General features: G+C 42.9%; 1 protein-coding gene and 1 long non-coding RNA gene across 5 annotated transcripts in view; one reads left to right on the top strand and one right to left on the bottom strand.

The window, feature by feature from the left end:
- Window positions 1-15259, bottom strand: part of GARRE1 (granule associated Rac and RHOG effector 1) — a 64669-nt gene extending 49410 nt beyond the window's left edge. The window contains exon 1 of one of the 2 annotated variants that reach the window (XM_028739372.2): window positions 15136-15259. The gene's annotated coding sequence lies outside the window, so the exon portion shown is untranslated. Of the gene's footprint in view, window positions 1-9042; window positions 9257-15135 lie in introns of those variants that run through there. The other variant, XM_028739371.2, reaches the window with a different exon arrangement.
- On the top strand, window positions 8431-12915 carry LOC114601829 (uncharacterized). Of its 3 annotated transcripts, none has more exons than XR_003707827.2 (3): window positions 8431-8694; window positions 9435-9536; window positions 9640-12915. It is a non-coding gene; the product is annotated as an uncharacterized LOC114601829 (long non-coding RNA). The 3 variants fall into 3 exon arrangements; XR_013393665.1 differs by lacking the exon at window positions 8431-8694 and having other exon boundaries at window positions 9308-9536; window positions 9640-9728; window positions 11462-12915; XR_013393664.1 differs by lacking the exon at window positions 8431-8694 and having other exon boundaries at window positions 9308-9536.
- Window positions 15260-16841: the final 1582 nt, after the last annotated feature.

The following is a 16841-nucleotide window of genomic DNA, read 5'->3' on the forward strand; positions in this document are numbered from 1 at the left end:
TTGTGGTTGCCTACCCCCTGATCTACTCTGACTGCTGGGAGATCTCCAGGTTTTAAGACAGAGGACATTCCCACTCCTGTCTGGAGAAGTTGAGTTGAACCTGGGACCTTCTGTATGCAAAACAGGTGCTCATCAATCTACGTCTGGAGGGACAAGAGTTCTCCATCCTTAACATAGCGTGTATGTACTACCAGTGTCTCATTCTTATGCAGGGAGAGGGGACGGATGTTGGTGGAGTCCAGTTCCAAAAGGCTGCAGCTATCATGACTGGCAGCCAATGATGAGAAGTAGTCTGGGGTGTTTGGGGTATTTTGTTAGCAGGGGGAGGGTTGTTTCTGTTAGGTTTTTGTATCTTTATTTTAGTTCTTGTTTGTGGTTACAAGATCTCAAGCAGTGTCCAAATGCACAGCAAAAAGTCAAAAACTTTTCAAAAATATGTAATGTAAAATCACCGAATGGCGTCAAAAATCTAAAACAAGACTTGCTGCATCCTTCCTAGGCAATGCTAATAGTGCAACTCTATGCATGTATACTGAAAAGCAAGCACCAGTGAGTTCCAAGGGACTTACTTTCAGGTAAGGGTGTACAGGAATACAGCCACAAACAATATGAAAAGTGAAGCTAGACAAAAACAACCGCATAACTTTATAAACCTCTGTCATGACTCCCCTTGAAGCGAAACAACCAAAGAGAGGAGAGACCAAGCGGCCCATAAAATCTGGACTAGCCTTGTATTTTCAAGCAAAAGGCACATCATTTCCAGAACTAAATTGGAAAGTATTTTTCTTTGCTCAGTCTTCAAAGAAGAAACTCTGTGCATCCTTCCCAAACTGCCAATGTGTTGACTACAGATTTACTCCATCATACCAATCCTTCACCACAAGAATGCAACATTCTTTTAACAGCAAAAAAATTAATAATTAGTGGCTAGACTAGATTTCATATACAGCAACATCTGCAAATCACAGTGTTTCACTTAGCAGATCAAAACCTTTTTAAAACCACAAAACCAAGCACTGGTTTTATTTCAAAACAGCAGAGGTCAAGTATGTTACCTTCCCACACAGATAAGGATTTGTGACTCAACATGTTTGCCTTATCACCATACCCAACAGTGCAGTTTGACTCAGGTTTACTAAGTAAGAGAGAAACCAAAGTTTTATTTTCTTATCCTGATGTTTCCATTCTAGTTAGGGACAGGGAAAATGTCTGAACTACTGGGAAGGCCTGAATTTGAGTATCAAGCTGCAAGAATGACCTTTCTTTCTTATTTACAAATTAACAAATTACCAGGTCTGCATTGTATTGTATCCACTCAATTGTTTTTAATAAAGAAATTACTGTACTAGTCTTCTAAAAACAAAACAAAACAAAACAAAAAGCAAAACTTAACTTTTTACTACAACCAGCCTATGTACCAGGAGGCTAGAAACAGGTAACGTAAAACCATTTTAAAAAAATGATTTGGGGGTGGAGGCGATGTTCCAGAAAGTTACAGGCCAGTTAATTTCAACTTAGTTCTGGGGAACTAGGTGGACAGCATGATTATCAAGCATACAAAATAATGTGAAGAATTAACATAGGTTCAGCAGAGGTAAATTCTGTCTCACTAACCCTGTATAAAGGTAAAGGGACCCCTGACCATTAGGTCCAGTCGCGGACGACTCTGGGGTTGAGGCGCTTATCTTGCTTTATTGGCCAAGGGAGCCAGTGTACAGCTTCCGGGTCATGTGGCCAGCATGACCAAGCCACTTCTGACAAACCAGAGCAGCGCACGGAAACACCGTTTACCTTCCCGCCGGAGCGGTACCTATTTATCTATTTGCACTTTGACGTTCTTTCAAACTGCTAGATTGGCAGGAGCAGGGACTGAGCAATGGGAGCTCACCCTGTCACAGGGATTTGAACAGCCAACCTTCTGATCGGCAAGCCCTAGGCTCTGTGGTTTAAAGTGTATAAAGTTCTACAAAAGCACATAGATTGGGGTGATCCAACACTGTATACTTGAACTTCCAAAAAACTTTTAAGAAAGTCCATCATGAAAGCCTCCTGAGTAAACTTACAAGTTATGGATATAGCTTGGTACCTGGTTAAAGAACATGAAGCAAAGCATAGAAATAAATAAACACAAAGTTCTCACAATAAAGTGGTGTAAATGGAGCTTTCCCAAGGACCTACCCTAGAACTAGTGATTTTTAACTAGGTTGTAAATGGTCCAGGAATGGCAGTGATATAGCCAAATTTACAGATACTGTACAAAATTATTCAGGGTAGTATAAAGTATAACAGTTTGCAAAGAACTCCAAGAGTACCTCCCAAAACTATGCATGGGCAACAAATGGCATATGAGGTTCAATGCAAACAAGTGTAAAGTGATGTACATTGAAGATAACAATCTTAGCTTTTCCTAAGATGGGGTATGAATGATTGATTGGGAAAGAGATTTTTGGTCATGGTAGATAACTCAATGTAAATGTCAAACCAGTATGCAGAAACTGTGAAAAAAAGGCAAATTCTAGATCACTACAAAAGGCATCAAAAATAAAACTGCCAAAAACATAATGCCTTTATACACACCTGTGGTGGAAGCAAACCTGGAATACTGTGACTGTCCACATACTTGCAGAGCTACTCCATGCAATAAACTGCCTAATGCCCAATAATCATAGCTTGCAGCACAAGTCAGTTAGCAGAGGCAGTGAGTTTGCATCCCCTTGGCAGAAGTGGTTTCTGTAGATCCCCTCTCTGACACCTGTGATTCTATGACCTTATGGGTTGTCTTCCATATTAGATCTACTCAGAGTAGACTCATTGAAATTAATGAACATACAACTCAAATACATCCATTTCAGTGGATCTATTATGAGAAAAACCTATCTGAATATAAAATCAACTGCTTCCATAAAGGCACAAAAGAGACTGGGTTGGATGAGAAATCATAGTTTTGCTGCAGTAACCTGATACCCTACAGATGGGACTGGCCAGTTCAGGATAAAACATTTTCATTAGTACTGATTGTATATACTGGAGTAAGCAATAAATGCAACCAAGGTAAAATCAGTACCGCTTGGAATATTAAGCTATTTTCTGTTATAGTATACAACCTTTCTAACAAAACTTACTTGTTTAAATAACATTCTTAGTAGTGTATCAAACTTGAAAAAAAGAATTTTTAAACTTGAGCTGCAAGGAAAAATAAATAAAGCAAAGTTGAAGTCAGACTGGAAGAATGATCACTACTTGTGGTATGTGCACACATCACTTTTCAGGTTTTTAGACTTCTTTACCATTTCAAAAACTTGCAAATCCTGTTTGACAGTTACAGTGAGACAAGAGAGTGTACAACATGCCATGGAATCTAAATTTCTCTTTTAAATCTTAAAATAATTGTTTGTCTCCATCTGTGTCTTGGAAGCAAACAAAATTCAATTACAACTAGACTTGCGAGGTGTAGCTCCTTGAGAATGTCTGTATATTTAATCTAAGTTACTGCTTTTAAAAAGCCCAGAAAGGTTAATTAACCATCCTTAAATTTCCCACCTTCTCAATCTTGATTTAAATACAAAGCATCACAGTTTGATATATCAAACCGATTTGACCATCACATCAGAAATTTGTTGTCTAACAATAATAAGAAGCATTCCCCAGTACCAGAGAAAGTATACAAGGTGACCACACCACACTCTCATGCACACACATTGCACCCACCATATACATGCAGACTATAGATATACATGCATTTCACCCTCACATCTACACAGCCACACACAACTTGCCTCTGCCCAACGGCATCTCTCCTTCATCCAAACACATTGCATATAAATCTATCCTATGTAACAGAAACCACACATATACACCTTCCACTCCACCCTCTCTCTCACACACACAAAAAGACCACACATACATGCAGTGAAGGATATGCCTGGCACCAGTCCCATGGCTGGCAGCAACAATAAACAGACCTCTTCACTCATCCCTTTCCCTTCCTGTGCAACTTTTTTTAAAGCCCCTCAGAGAGAAAGGAAGTGCCCACTCCTAGCTCAAAATGGTTGCAGAAACTTCAAGCAAATTGAAGAAATGTGGTTCTTCCCCCACCTGGCACTTGTTTTAAAGGAGTCCCTCCAACGGGAAAAGGAAGTGCCAGCCACCAGTGAAATGAGGCTGGCCAGCAACAGCACACTAACTTGAGTGAACAGGACTATTCCTGATGTACCCTCCTTTCCCCCACACACACCAATTTTTGTTTAGTTAGGTTTTTTTGCCTCTGCATGGAACAAAAGAAGTGCCCACCAACATGTGGCTGGCAGGCAAGGTCACTCACTCCTCTTCCCCCACCAGATTTTTTTAAACAGGCCTTCCATGTAAGGAAGCATCCACTGTCAGCTCCATGTGGTTGGTGGGCGGCAACAGCCCAGTGAATGTCTGGATCAATGCTTCAGATTGCCTCGTGGACTGCAAGGGCGGCCTTCTTGGCACTATGGTACCCACAAGTGCTGAGCTGAAAGCCCCTGAAATACAGTTATTTTATAAAGGGATTGCAAACCAATGGGAAACATTTCCTGCCTAAGCTGCATCAAATCTAACAGCAGTTATGGGGCATCTGCACTTACTTTAAACTAGACTTGCTTAGGTACCATTCCTCATATGAACAAAACAGGCAGAAATGAGAGCCAATAAAAGAAAAATCCTGCATCTGTAAGAACTTGAATATGTTGGTATTACACAATACGTAAACCACATATATTCAGCCAGTCACATAAAGACAAAATGCAGATGCAAATATTGAGCATGTCAAAGCAGTTTCTTTTTCAGGACAGGGATCAACAAATCAGGAGTTGTTTATCGTAAGTGGTAAGCCAGGAATAAACCATTGGCTACCACTTGTAGCCCACCCATTGGAATTAATGAAGTAAAATGCTTAGGGGAATAACTATATGAGCAGCTCCCACAGGGATTTTTATATATAGTTAATAGAGGAATAACTGATTCATGTTGCAGCTGTATGTACACTGAAGGAGACGAAAGTATGAATCATGCTAATGAGGTATACAATGGAAAGAAAAGGTCACAATGGTTCCTACTATATGCATCTGTATTCACACTATGAGGGCAGGGGGAGAATTATGTCATCTGGACAATTTCTGACATTTAACATTTGGAGCTCAGAGAAACTGTCGATGCAGTGCCCAGGTATCAGCTCTATATTAAGTCCATGTACAATTCCTCCCAAATGAACCTCTGAGCACACAGATACAAAAGGAAGAGAAGGGGTTCGATCTTATGAAGACATCGGTACATGGTTTCACTACACACACACACAGTCACACGTGTCACACACAGCTCTCAATCACAACAGCCAACCATTCTGCCCAGATGATGCATTCTCACTCAGCAGGCTGAAATGGATTCTTGTAACAATCTCTAAAGAGGAAAAGCTTCAATCTGAAATCATGCCAGAGGCAATATAGACCCATGAATTGTTTCCTAGTATACCTGTGTGTGGGATTAATGAAAACCTTAATTAAGATCACTGTCTATAGCTGTGAACCCAGACACCTCCATCACATACATACTCCTCTCTGTAAGCTACAGCACACACTTTTGATGGGATGCACACCTCACGGGGGCGGGGGGGGGGCACACCTAACAAATCCCCTAACTGAGGAGGAGGAACAGATAGGGCAGATAGGGCACAGCTGTCGAAGGGTGAACTCACCTGAACCCAGTGCTGCCTCCTAAATCTACTAGAATTTGAACCATGATCTCCTTGATACAACTATCTTGAATGCTAATCTATCTTTACATCAAGTTGGGATTACTTCCTTTGGCCTCACTCTTGCCATTTTCTAGCTGCGAGTTTGCCTAACTAGACCAACTGCATTAAGAACTAACCCCAGCGCACTTTTAGAAGTGAACCACAATGTCATGCAACATGCAATAAAGGCTTATGGTAAACTTTGTGGCAGCTTTTGTAATTAGAATCTAGAATCAAGATCCAACTATCATAAAATTACCCCATTACAGAAGACAGGGGTTTCTCTCATTACAAGCATATGGTACAACTTTAAATTTTTACCAACTGTACAAAGATTTTCTTGGACTAGTTGCCCAATTATTACCACATATAAAAGTACTTGAGCTCCTTCAGTACAAAAACTTCCTCCAATGTCCAATGCTCATTACCTTCAAATAACTGCATGGGGGGTTCTTGAAGAAAAGAAAAGCAATGCCATTGGTCTGTTTTGCTTCCCTTTCCTCTCAGTTGTGAGGGGGAAGAGCAAGGAAAAATAGTCCCATGTGAAACCTATCCCTATGCTCATTTACTCAAAAGTATGCCTCAAGACTTATGAGACTTGCTTCCAAGTGCCTAGTCTGCAACTATAAACATACAACGCCTCATTTAGAAGCTAATGTAAGAACCAGATCCCATTATAGACAAAAATACTAATTCCTTAGAGCTAAACTCAACAGCCACTTGCTCTACTGCCATTATAATCTGTTGAACTGCTACCATTCATTTCTTAAAACTGTTCCAAGAGCATTCCTTATCTGCCAAACAAGTATATATTTACAATCTGTTTCCACACTTCTTTAAATTAGCATTATTCATTTGCATAACACTTTGGTTATTGTAAGATACAGTGTGGAGACTATCCATCTGGAAAAGCAGAATACTTAGTATGTTATCAGAAACCAATGACTTTAGAAGCACTACAAAAATGATATGGGGAAGCAAATTCACAACCATGACTCTATAGAATTTTGTATTATAGACAATTTTTAAAATTGAAAATGCATTAACACAAAGAAATTAAAGCCCCTCACAAGTGAGGGAGGGGGAGTACTCAGTAATATGTTGGGTTTGCAAGCTGCAGAATTTGATGTCATGTGCATTTCAGTACTTTTATTCAATAAAGAACAAAGTGAGATTACATATTTTACAACTATGGAGTATACCATTCAGAACTCTACAGTGATAGCCTTCTAGTTTAATGGCAAGAATTACTATGTTAAGGGGCTTCTTAATGTTCAAGAACACAAATTTTGCTAAAAGTAGTCTGAACTACATCTCGCTTATTGGTATACTTGAAGGAAATTAATGAAAATTCAATCACATTCTAAAAAGCTGCTACTAATATGGTTCTCTCTCTAAAGAGAATTTTTAAAAACTTTAATGTCAACAAAGCAGCTTTATTGGTTCATATTTTTGTGATTAGGTAAAAGAAGCTTTTACCATTCTAATAAAACATATACTTCACCCTTGTACCTCAAACAACAAATCATTCACCAAGGGATTGTGTTAGTGAGGAAATCACAGCTGAAGACAGTTTACCAGGCATTGATAAGATGCTACAACAAACAAAACCTTCAGGGATGTCCCCAGCTTTAGAATAAGCCAAAACCACCCAGCAGTATTACAATCAGCATCATCCCCACACCAACCAATTAAAGAGATACAGTGGTGCCTTGCAAGACGAAAATAATTTGTTCCGCGATTTTTTTCGTCTTGCGATTTTTTTCGTCTTGCGAAGCACGGTGTCAGGAAAGTTTTGGAAAAGCTTCAAAAATCACCAAAGTCTTTAAAAACCTTTAAAAAGGCTACCACACCGCGTTCTATGAGTTGCTCCTCGAAGTCAAGTCGCAACTGTATTAATGGTGTTAAGAAAAAGGAAACAAACTTGCAAGACGTTTCTGTCTTGCGAAGCAAGCCCATAGGGAAAACCGTCTTGCGAAGCAGCTCAAAAAACAAAAAACCCTTTCGTCTAGCGAGTTTTTTGTCTTGCGAGGCATTAGTCTTGCGAGGTACCACTGTATCCCTACATCACACCTAAATAAGATCACCCTAGAATTGCTAAAACCCACAGATTCAGAAGTAGTTCCAAAACTACCAACATAGGTTCAGTCTTCCCAACCTTTTAAGACCCCAAACCCTCCTTTAGGCTAAACATGCATTGGGGCATTTGTTTATTTTACCATCTGTAATGTGGCAATGCAGCAAGGGTCAGGCTGCAACACTGCCAACCAGCTGAAGACCAAGGGATTAGACAACACTTTGCAATGCATGTCAACTTTAAAAGCGCAGGGGGCGGCGGTGAGGAGGCTCCTGCCAGCGTTGGACAAAAAGGGTTTTGCAGGCTAACATTTCCAGTTCCTAGCTTTCCAAAAATGATCACAAGCGCCAGGGAGAAATAGAGGGAGAGCGCTTGTAAGGCAGAGAAGAGGGTGTCCTCACCCAAGCCAGGAATCCCGGGGCCCTTTTCTTGGCCTGTGTGACGGTGTCATGTTTTGCTCTGGGAGGCTGGCTCCAGGGAGCGAGAGAGAGATTAGAGCAGGCCTCCCCCCCTCCCTCTCTCTCCGAGGGCCTGGCACACTAGTATCCAGCCTGCCGGCCTGCCCTCACACGCACTGGCTTTTCTCCCTCCTAGAGAGAGCTGCTGCCCGGAGAGGAGCCTTCTTCGCAGGGCTGGGTCACTTATTCTGCACAGGAAGATGCATTGGAATTCGCGCAGGCGCAGTCCCGCTCGGAATTAGCCCACCTTAAAATAAATAAATAAGAGGAAAAGGGACGGGAGACCGCGGGGGTGGGAGGGTCGCTCCAGAAACTCGTCGACACCCCCTTGCCCCCCCCCGCACGGAATGCAGAGCTTTCTCCTGTCTCTGAAGCCCCCCAAAGCGAGGGGGAGAGAGAGAAAGGTGTGGGGGTCTAGGCTCCCACAGCGCCCCCTCCCAGGGACTGCCTAAAGGTTTCCCCCACCTCCCCATTCGCTTCCTCCTCCTGCTGCTGCAGCCCCCTCTCCTCAGCCGCTGCCCCCCCCCGAAGAGGGAAACACCCCCCCCCCGACAAACACGGGGCCTTTTTGCCGCGCGTCTCCCCTTTTTCCCCCTCACTGGGGGCAGCGTGGTTCGTGCGCCTCTCTCCCCCCCCCCACCGCACCCCGGCCTCCCCTCATTCCCTCACGACGACGGCGCCCTCCCGCCCGGCCTCCGTGAGGCAGCTCCAGGCCCGGAGGAAGGCGGAGGCTCCCCGCTCGGTCCGCTCACCTGCCCGCCGCGGCTGACAAGCCTCCCCCAGGCCGAGCGACGAGAGCCGGCCGCGAGCAGCAGCCCCTTCCCCCGCCCCGGCCGGGCTTCGCTTCGCTCGGGGAGCGTCGTCGACGGCGGTGGCGGCAGCAGCAGGCGGTTGGAGGCGGCGGCAGTCCGGAAACGCCAACAGCAGGAGCGGCGGTGGCGGCGGCTCCTCAGCCGGGCGCCGAGGGGGAGGGGCTTGGGCGGGGAATGACAGGCTCGGGGGCGGGACCGAGAGGAGGAATGCGGGGGGAGGGGCCGAGCAGCGCTGTATTATTTATTAGCCCTAGTACGTAGTCTTGCTTATTAGTAGTATTAGTGCTGCATTATTCATTAGTAACAAGTATTTTTTATTTTATTTTAATTAGGTCTTCATCTTCCGGAGGTGTGGCCATGCTTATCTCTTGAGGCAAAGAACAGCGAGTCTTGTGTCAAGTTAAAAGCGCGGTCCTAAGCATACATACTCAGGGGTAAGTCTTACTGCATTTCAGCGGGGCTTACTCCCGGGTTAATGGGGTAGGATGCCTAACACATTTATTCAGGCATAAGGATATTGTTATTATTACCTTCCAGAGGCGTGGCCGCGTTACGTTCTTGCAGCTGAAAACAACAAGTGGTGTGACATTTTAAAGCTGCCGGCCTAACTGTGTCTGCTCAGAAGGGTAAGTCCTATTGCATAGGGCTTACTCTCAGATAAGGCTGCACAACACATTTACTCAGGCATAAGGTTATTATTATTGCCAACCACCGTTTTATTGTGTTTACATTAGTAACCCTGTTCCACAGTAGTTATTCATTAAAAACATGTAATATAAACATTAAAACAGATTAAATGTGACAACTCCCACACCCAGACGATTATGATTTATTGATTCGGCTTGCATCCCACTTTTCCATTTGAGAGCTCAGAACATCTTTAGTGAATATTATCATTACTCATCTTCCAGAGGTGTAGCCATGATAAGCGATTGCAGCCCCAAACGGGTCTTGTGGCAACTAAAAAGTGTGGTCCTAACCATGTCTACTCAGAAGTTAGCCTTATTGCATTCAATGGGACTTATTCCCAGTTAAGTGGTTAGGATGCCTATTGCATTTATTATGGCATAAGCTCTGCTTCATATATATATGATGTGGGTGTTGTTGACAGGAAGAAGGAAGTATTTGAAATGCTGAGAATCACGTTATTGACAGTGGCTATTCACACATGCAAAGCAACAGTTCCTCTTGGTAACAGACTTCTTTTTGGCATTGGTGTCAATGAACAGCTAGTACAATTAAAAAACAAAACATTGTGTTGATTCCGTTCACAAGTGGTGGCACTGAATCTGCAGCAGTTTCAAGGTGCAGTCTCTTTTTGTTCAAGGGTTTCTGCCTTAAGTTCAGTTGCTTTACACAGCATCCTGGGAGGCTGAAATATTTTTGCACTGGGGAAACAAGACCCAGGGAATTAACTGGTCCCACAGGTTCTTTGGGTAGCAGGGCTTCTGGAGCCAGCCCACCTTCCCGTCCCCTCCTGCATATGCCCTTTCCCTTCTAATTCAGGGTCCTTGGCTCATCACCTGTGTAATGTTTCTGGGTCAACGACAGATATAAAGAATTAGGAGTAGTTTTTATAAAACAAGCTTTATTCAGAGTAGTCTCCAAGACCCTCTGCTGGAACTGAAACTCAAGGCCTAAGGAACGGCCCAGGGTCCTGTGACTCCAGAGGTAAGTCCTCAGATTGCCAAGCCTTTAACCTTGAATAAGTTATAAAATGTGAACAAAAAATGAAATGATTTTTTTTAAAACCCATAAGATTATTACTATAGACATATATGTTGATTCTGCTGCATGAACTGCATAGGGACAGATGTATCTACTATGGAACTTAATTGAGCTTGACTAATGAATTACACTAAACATTTTACACTCTACATTTTAGCACATCTCTCTATAAGTCGTTCTGGAGATTTTATCTTTCTGGTAGAACACCTCGATGTTTGTTCCACAATAACCAGTAACTTGTTATTTGCTGGTTTCAGTTTTGGCCTTGACAGACCTTGATAATCCTTTCCAGATGAAATATTCACATGAGCGCCAGTGTTCAGTTTAAATGAAATGGATATCTCATTCACCTGCATAGAGAGGATCCAGTCGCTTTCACTAGTCTTTCTTGCTTTTGCTACATCAACATACTGTACAACTCATCTGAAATATCTTCAACAGTGTGCACCTGATTTTTCTTTCTTTCTCTGGCTTGGTAACACATTGCAAAATTATCCCCACAGTTAAAACAGCTTCCCCCCACCCCATGCTCAACGGTTTAGGACCATGTGGCATTCCACATTTTTTGCAGGCTTCTTTCTTTTGTATTATTATTATATTTTTATTTATACCCTGTCTTTTTCCCTGACAGAATTTTAGGTGGCTCACAGATATTCCTCTTCTCACAGTGAGAGAAGCTATTTCCACTTTTGAAACTAGCTTCCTTATACTCTGCTCCTTAATATGCAGAGTATGGACAATATTTCTGGCCTGTGCTTTTACAGTTCCTGAGGACCTGCAAATCTGAATACCGGTAGTTTCGTCCAGGGGCAGATCCATCTCATGCAACAGCTGCTCTCTGAGGACATTGCCTTTGATGCCACAGATTTATTTATGTTTGTTTATTACATTTATATGTCACCTTTATATTCAAAGCATATCAACGTGGTGTACATGGTTCTCCTCCTCCCCATTTCATCCTCACAACAACCCTGTGAGGTAGGTTAGGCTAAGATGATAACTGGCCCAAGGTCACCCAGTGAGCTTCATGGCTGAGTGGGGATTTAAACCCTAGTCTCCCAGGTCATAGTCCAGCACTCTAACCATTGCGTCAGTTCCCTTCATTGGTCATTTTGTACCTTACAGCCTTTGGCCAAAGCAATCACTGTTTTGGGAAATGTAAAGCTAGGCACTGTAACATCAGCATAGCTTCCTTACATTGTCATAACTTGGAGTTATTCTGGCATATGGGGCTCAGCAGCAATCATATCCTGCCAGTATAACTTGGGGATAGAATTGCCCCATACATAGGAGGCAACTCCTAGGGGCCGAGGTACCTTCCCCCCATAAAATATTTGAGGGCCCCCACAAAGTTAATGGGCATTGTCATTCAAATAGTGTGGGTGGGTGTGTTGCATCATGTGATCGATTATGCAGGGCTTACCTGTCCCCACCCCCATGTTTTAGCCAAGTTGGCACCCCTGGTTCCATATACAGTGGTACCTCGGGTTACTTAATTTGTTCCGGAGGTCCGTACTTAACCTGAAACTGTTCTTAACCTGAAGCACCACTTTAGCTAATGAGGCCTCCTGCTGCCGCTGCACCGCCAGAGCACGATTTCTGTTCTCATCCTGAAGCAAAGTTCTTAACCCGAGGTACTATTTCTGAGTTAGCAGAGTCTGCAACCTGAAGCGTATGTAACCTGAGGTACCACTGTATTAGTTAAACCATACTGGGTGCAAAACAGATTGCAGATTGCACCCAGGGCTGTTGGGACAAAAAGCAAATTGTGTCTGTTCCCCCATTTAAAAATAAAAGCCAGCGTTGTTTGGGAAAACAAGTCCCCTATGCAGCAAAGAGCAGAAGTAAAGAGATATGTGGTAGTCGTTATATTGGCAGAGATGAGGTATAAATTTAGCTGCTGCCCTAGTCAAGAGAAGCCCAATTGCCTAGTGAGTCTTAGTGTTTAACCCACCTAACCTGCAGAAGCTGGATCCCATCTTTATATAACAAAAAAATCATCTCCCACCTCACCCCCGTGGCACACACCTAACTCTGCATAGGATCAGAAAGCACACTGATTTCAATTAAAGACTTACGTATATGTTTCTGACTCCCATCTTCTCTGCACACTTACCTGGGATGAGCCTCATTAAGCTCAAGTAAACATGCCTAAGCTTGGGCTATTCTTTTTCACACTGAAATCCATTGAGAACTAGAAGTGCTCTGCTTTGGCCTTTAAAGTTGGAGAGAGGAATGGCCATGCCATTTCAGAAATAAAACATGCACATTCCTTCATTTCTTAACTTGTGTTCGTGTGGAATGGGGTGAGGCCCAGATTGTGAATTTGTGATGAGCCCAGCAAAATACTCATTGGGTCCTGCATAGGCCTGTAGCTGGGGGCGGGGGGGGGTGTGACCCCCCAAATGTCCTTTTTTTCAAACAAATAATTAAATTTGTTACAGAAAGATTAAAAACAAACAGGAAATCCTTTGTTTTACTTCTCAAGGGCACAAATGCTAATTTTGGGGTGGGTTGGCAATGGAATCTGCCTAGTATGAAAACATCACATGAGAAGGGCCAGGAGGCAGAACTTAAAATGGAAGGAACAAGCCAGGTCAATTTGTTTTTAAGTATCTAAAATCACTGTTGAGGGACTTGGAAGGTAGGCAGAATTTCCCTGCCTGATAAATGAGTTGGCAAACAAACACCTGCTATATGACTATGATATCCATTCAAGAGCTATTATTCTTCAAGGAGGTGGGATTCTGGGAGTTTCTGCTTGCTGGTCTGAGGAACTATTGGCCATGGGGGTGTATTTTTTATGTCTTGTCAGGTGGGGGTGCAAAGGATGTGAAGCTATATTTTCCCCTGGCTGGAGGAAATGCAGGTCTGCAATTCATCACCACCATTATTACCATTGTAACTTCAAAGCAAACATTCACCATAAGTTTGTTTGCTGGAAGTAAATCCAGAACAGCAACTCTTCTGTGCAAGGCAAGGTGGTGACACCATCTTTCCCTGATGAAGAGAACATTGGATCTAACCCTTTGTCTACTATCAGTAGACTGCTGTTTTGGAAGGAGAATGTACCACTGAGAAGTCAGCAAGAAATTCCACTAACTTGCACCAACAGATTTAGGTAACTCTAAACCTGCACAGCCTCAAATTTCATCATACCCAGGGGTCTACAATGTTTGGCCATACATGGAAGTTCCAGTGTTCCTGTCTTAAATCTTAGAGGAGTGTCTGGAGTACTCAGTTAGTAGAGATGTTACTTCTTCAATAGAGAAAAAAATCCTGTTGCAAACTCTGACTCAGCATTTGTAAATGCAGGAGACTCTGAAGGGAAGCAGGCAAATGTTTTCCAGGCTCACAAAGTAAATTGCCCATAAAAGTGCAATGGATAATTTTCAGAGCAACAAAAGCGAGGATCAACAGGAGAAACTATTCAAGAGGGAAAAACTGTGCAGCCAAGTGGTGGAAAATAACAGATACTATGTGAAATGTATTGCTGGAGTAACTCAGTTTGTAGTGGTCAATCAGTTGTCTTTCAGGGGCGATTCTGGGTGTGAACAATTAGGAGTAGATGCAGGTGGTTAGCTGAATTTTCTATGAGAAAATATTTTTAAAATTGCAACAAATTGTGAAGACTATTCCTGCAAGTGCTAAATATACTAGCCCTGAAATCCAAAATGAAATCCACAGCACAACTCAAACAGTTGTAGATTTTTTTCTGGAGCAAATGGTTTAAAGTACTTGTGTTGTGTTGTTGGTTGATGAGACTAGGGACAAGCAAGGCATTGAAGATATAGGGTTATTCCTGATTTTTTAACAACCTTTTTTGTGTTAATTGTTGGCAAGATAATTAAGAATTGTTGAAGTTGCTTAGTGAAAATGTTTGAATGTGCCTAAGTTGCAGGACAACCCCAAAAATAAGGGTTAATTAAAAGCATTTCACAGTTTTGTCTTTAAAAGGACCTGCCAGATTTTGATGTGTTTTTAATCTTTGTTGGAAGCCGTCCAGAGTGGCTGGGGAAACCAGCCAGATGGACAGGGTACAAATATTATTATTATTATTATTATTATTATTATTATTATTATTATTATTATCTGTCCCCTTAAACAGCTCCATTACTTTTTGTCCATCCCTTCCCCCGCCCCCCGAACTTTTAAACTGGCTTCAAGCCCGGTCCTGCACCAGGATGTTCCCAACAGACTGTGCCAAAAATGTACTTGGATATTCTGTTACGTTATATTGAAAAAGGAAAAACAGTCGTATGTTAGTAACTAGATGATAAGATGCAATGTTGAGATAATACTTACAAAGGGGTGTGAAGCAGTTGTACATATTATACTTTTGTGGACTCATCCTTCCAACACAGTGCTTCCCAAACTTCCAGTAGCTAAGAGCAGGATCCATTATGGAGATGTGGCAGAATCACCTACCACCAGAAGATAAGTGCAAGCCCAGAGCAGCATAATCACGCAGGGAGGCAGCAGACAGCTTCCTCTGGGGGTGTATGCTTTGGGAGTGATTTATTTCTTGCAGTTTGGGAGTTCTCAATCTCATGAATGGATGCCTAACTTGCTATCGCTGAACAATGCTGTTTGACAATGCTGCTGCACAAGCCAGCTGGTCTGTTAAAAGTAAATGTCAGAAATAATCTTTTCCAGCCATCAGGGCAGGAAGTGTGCCATTGTTCTGCTATCCTGGCCAGCTAAAGCCCTTTTTCTTTTTCAGAGAAGTGGTTTAAAGTTATTTGTTGCTAGATGAAACTGCTGACCCACACTTGTATCCCTAGGGGTATGAATAACAAACTATTCATCAAGTATTGTCCTGGTCAGCTTTACTGTAGGAAAATGTTTGAGGAGGCAGTGATGGCTGGCAGCCTAGAAACCCACATCACTCTCCAAACAGGGCTGCTAGCCATGGCCATAGGCAGGCCCCTCTCCATATATCTCTGGAATGGCAAGTAGGGGCTGGATTTGGCCCTGGGTGCTAGTTACTCCTCTATTGATATATGGCCTGAGGTTCCACCGAAAAATGAGTGCCTCTTAATTCCTTTCCACCAAACAACAGAATAAACACCTGGTTGATAGAACTGGAAGGCATCCAACAGGACGTTTAGCTGATCCCATGCTCCGAGGGAAAACATCCTCTACTTAAAAGCATCCCTCGTAAATATTTGTCCAACCATACTGAAAACCTCTCAGTTTATTCCAGGGCTGAACCACTCCTAAAAGCAGGAAGCTTTAAGTGACATTTCATTTAAATCTGACCTCCTTCCACTGATTTTCTTGCCTTATCCACTAGAGTTGACCTTTTTCCTTTTTCACCTGTTATTTGCAAACTGTCAACATACATCCAACCTTCATATTCTTTCTCTTGTCTGAACACGCCCAGTTACTCCATCCCTTCTCGATGTAGTTTGCTGTTTTATCACCAAGGAGGTCTCCAGGACTTGACCCCTACAGCATACGTCCCCCAGCCATCTTCTCCAGTCTCATCCCCTCTCACCTTTAGAGATGGACTGACACAAAGAAATGGAGCATGCACATGATCTAAGATAGGAGGGACACACATGCACAGAGGGACACACATGCACAGGCACACCCCACCCAAACAGTCCACACGCATGTCCACACTGCATATCAACAACTCACAAATTCACACACTTTGCATGGAAACACACCAAACTCACACTCCTGCCCTCTCACGCACTCAAATGCAGACACACACGCATAGCTTTCTCGCACGTGCGCGCTCTCTCCACCTGTGAAGTGTGCAATCGGTTAAGAGTAAAATACATATTTTCTCCCCGCTCCCTGCCTCCAATCACAGTGCTGCAATGGGGAGGTATGCACCTGCTAAAGATACTGGCCATCAAATTGTGGACTTAATTAGAAACCCAGCAAGACAATTAAATAATTCAGCATTGCAAAGGGGCCATAGCTCAGTGGCAAAGCATGTGCCTTGCATGCAAAAGGCCCCAGGTTCAATCCCGGGGGCAGCAGCTCCTGGTGGGATT

Source organism: Podarcis muralis, chromosome 7, assembly GCF_964188315.1.
Source record: "Podarcis muralis chromosome 7, rPodMur119.hap1.1, whole genome shotgun sequence".
In the NCBI taxonomy this organism is placed as follows: Eukaryota; Metazoa; Chordata; class Lepidosauria; order Squamata; family Lacertidae; genus Podarcis; species Podarcis muralis.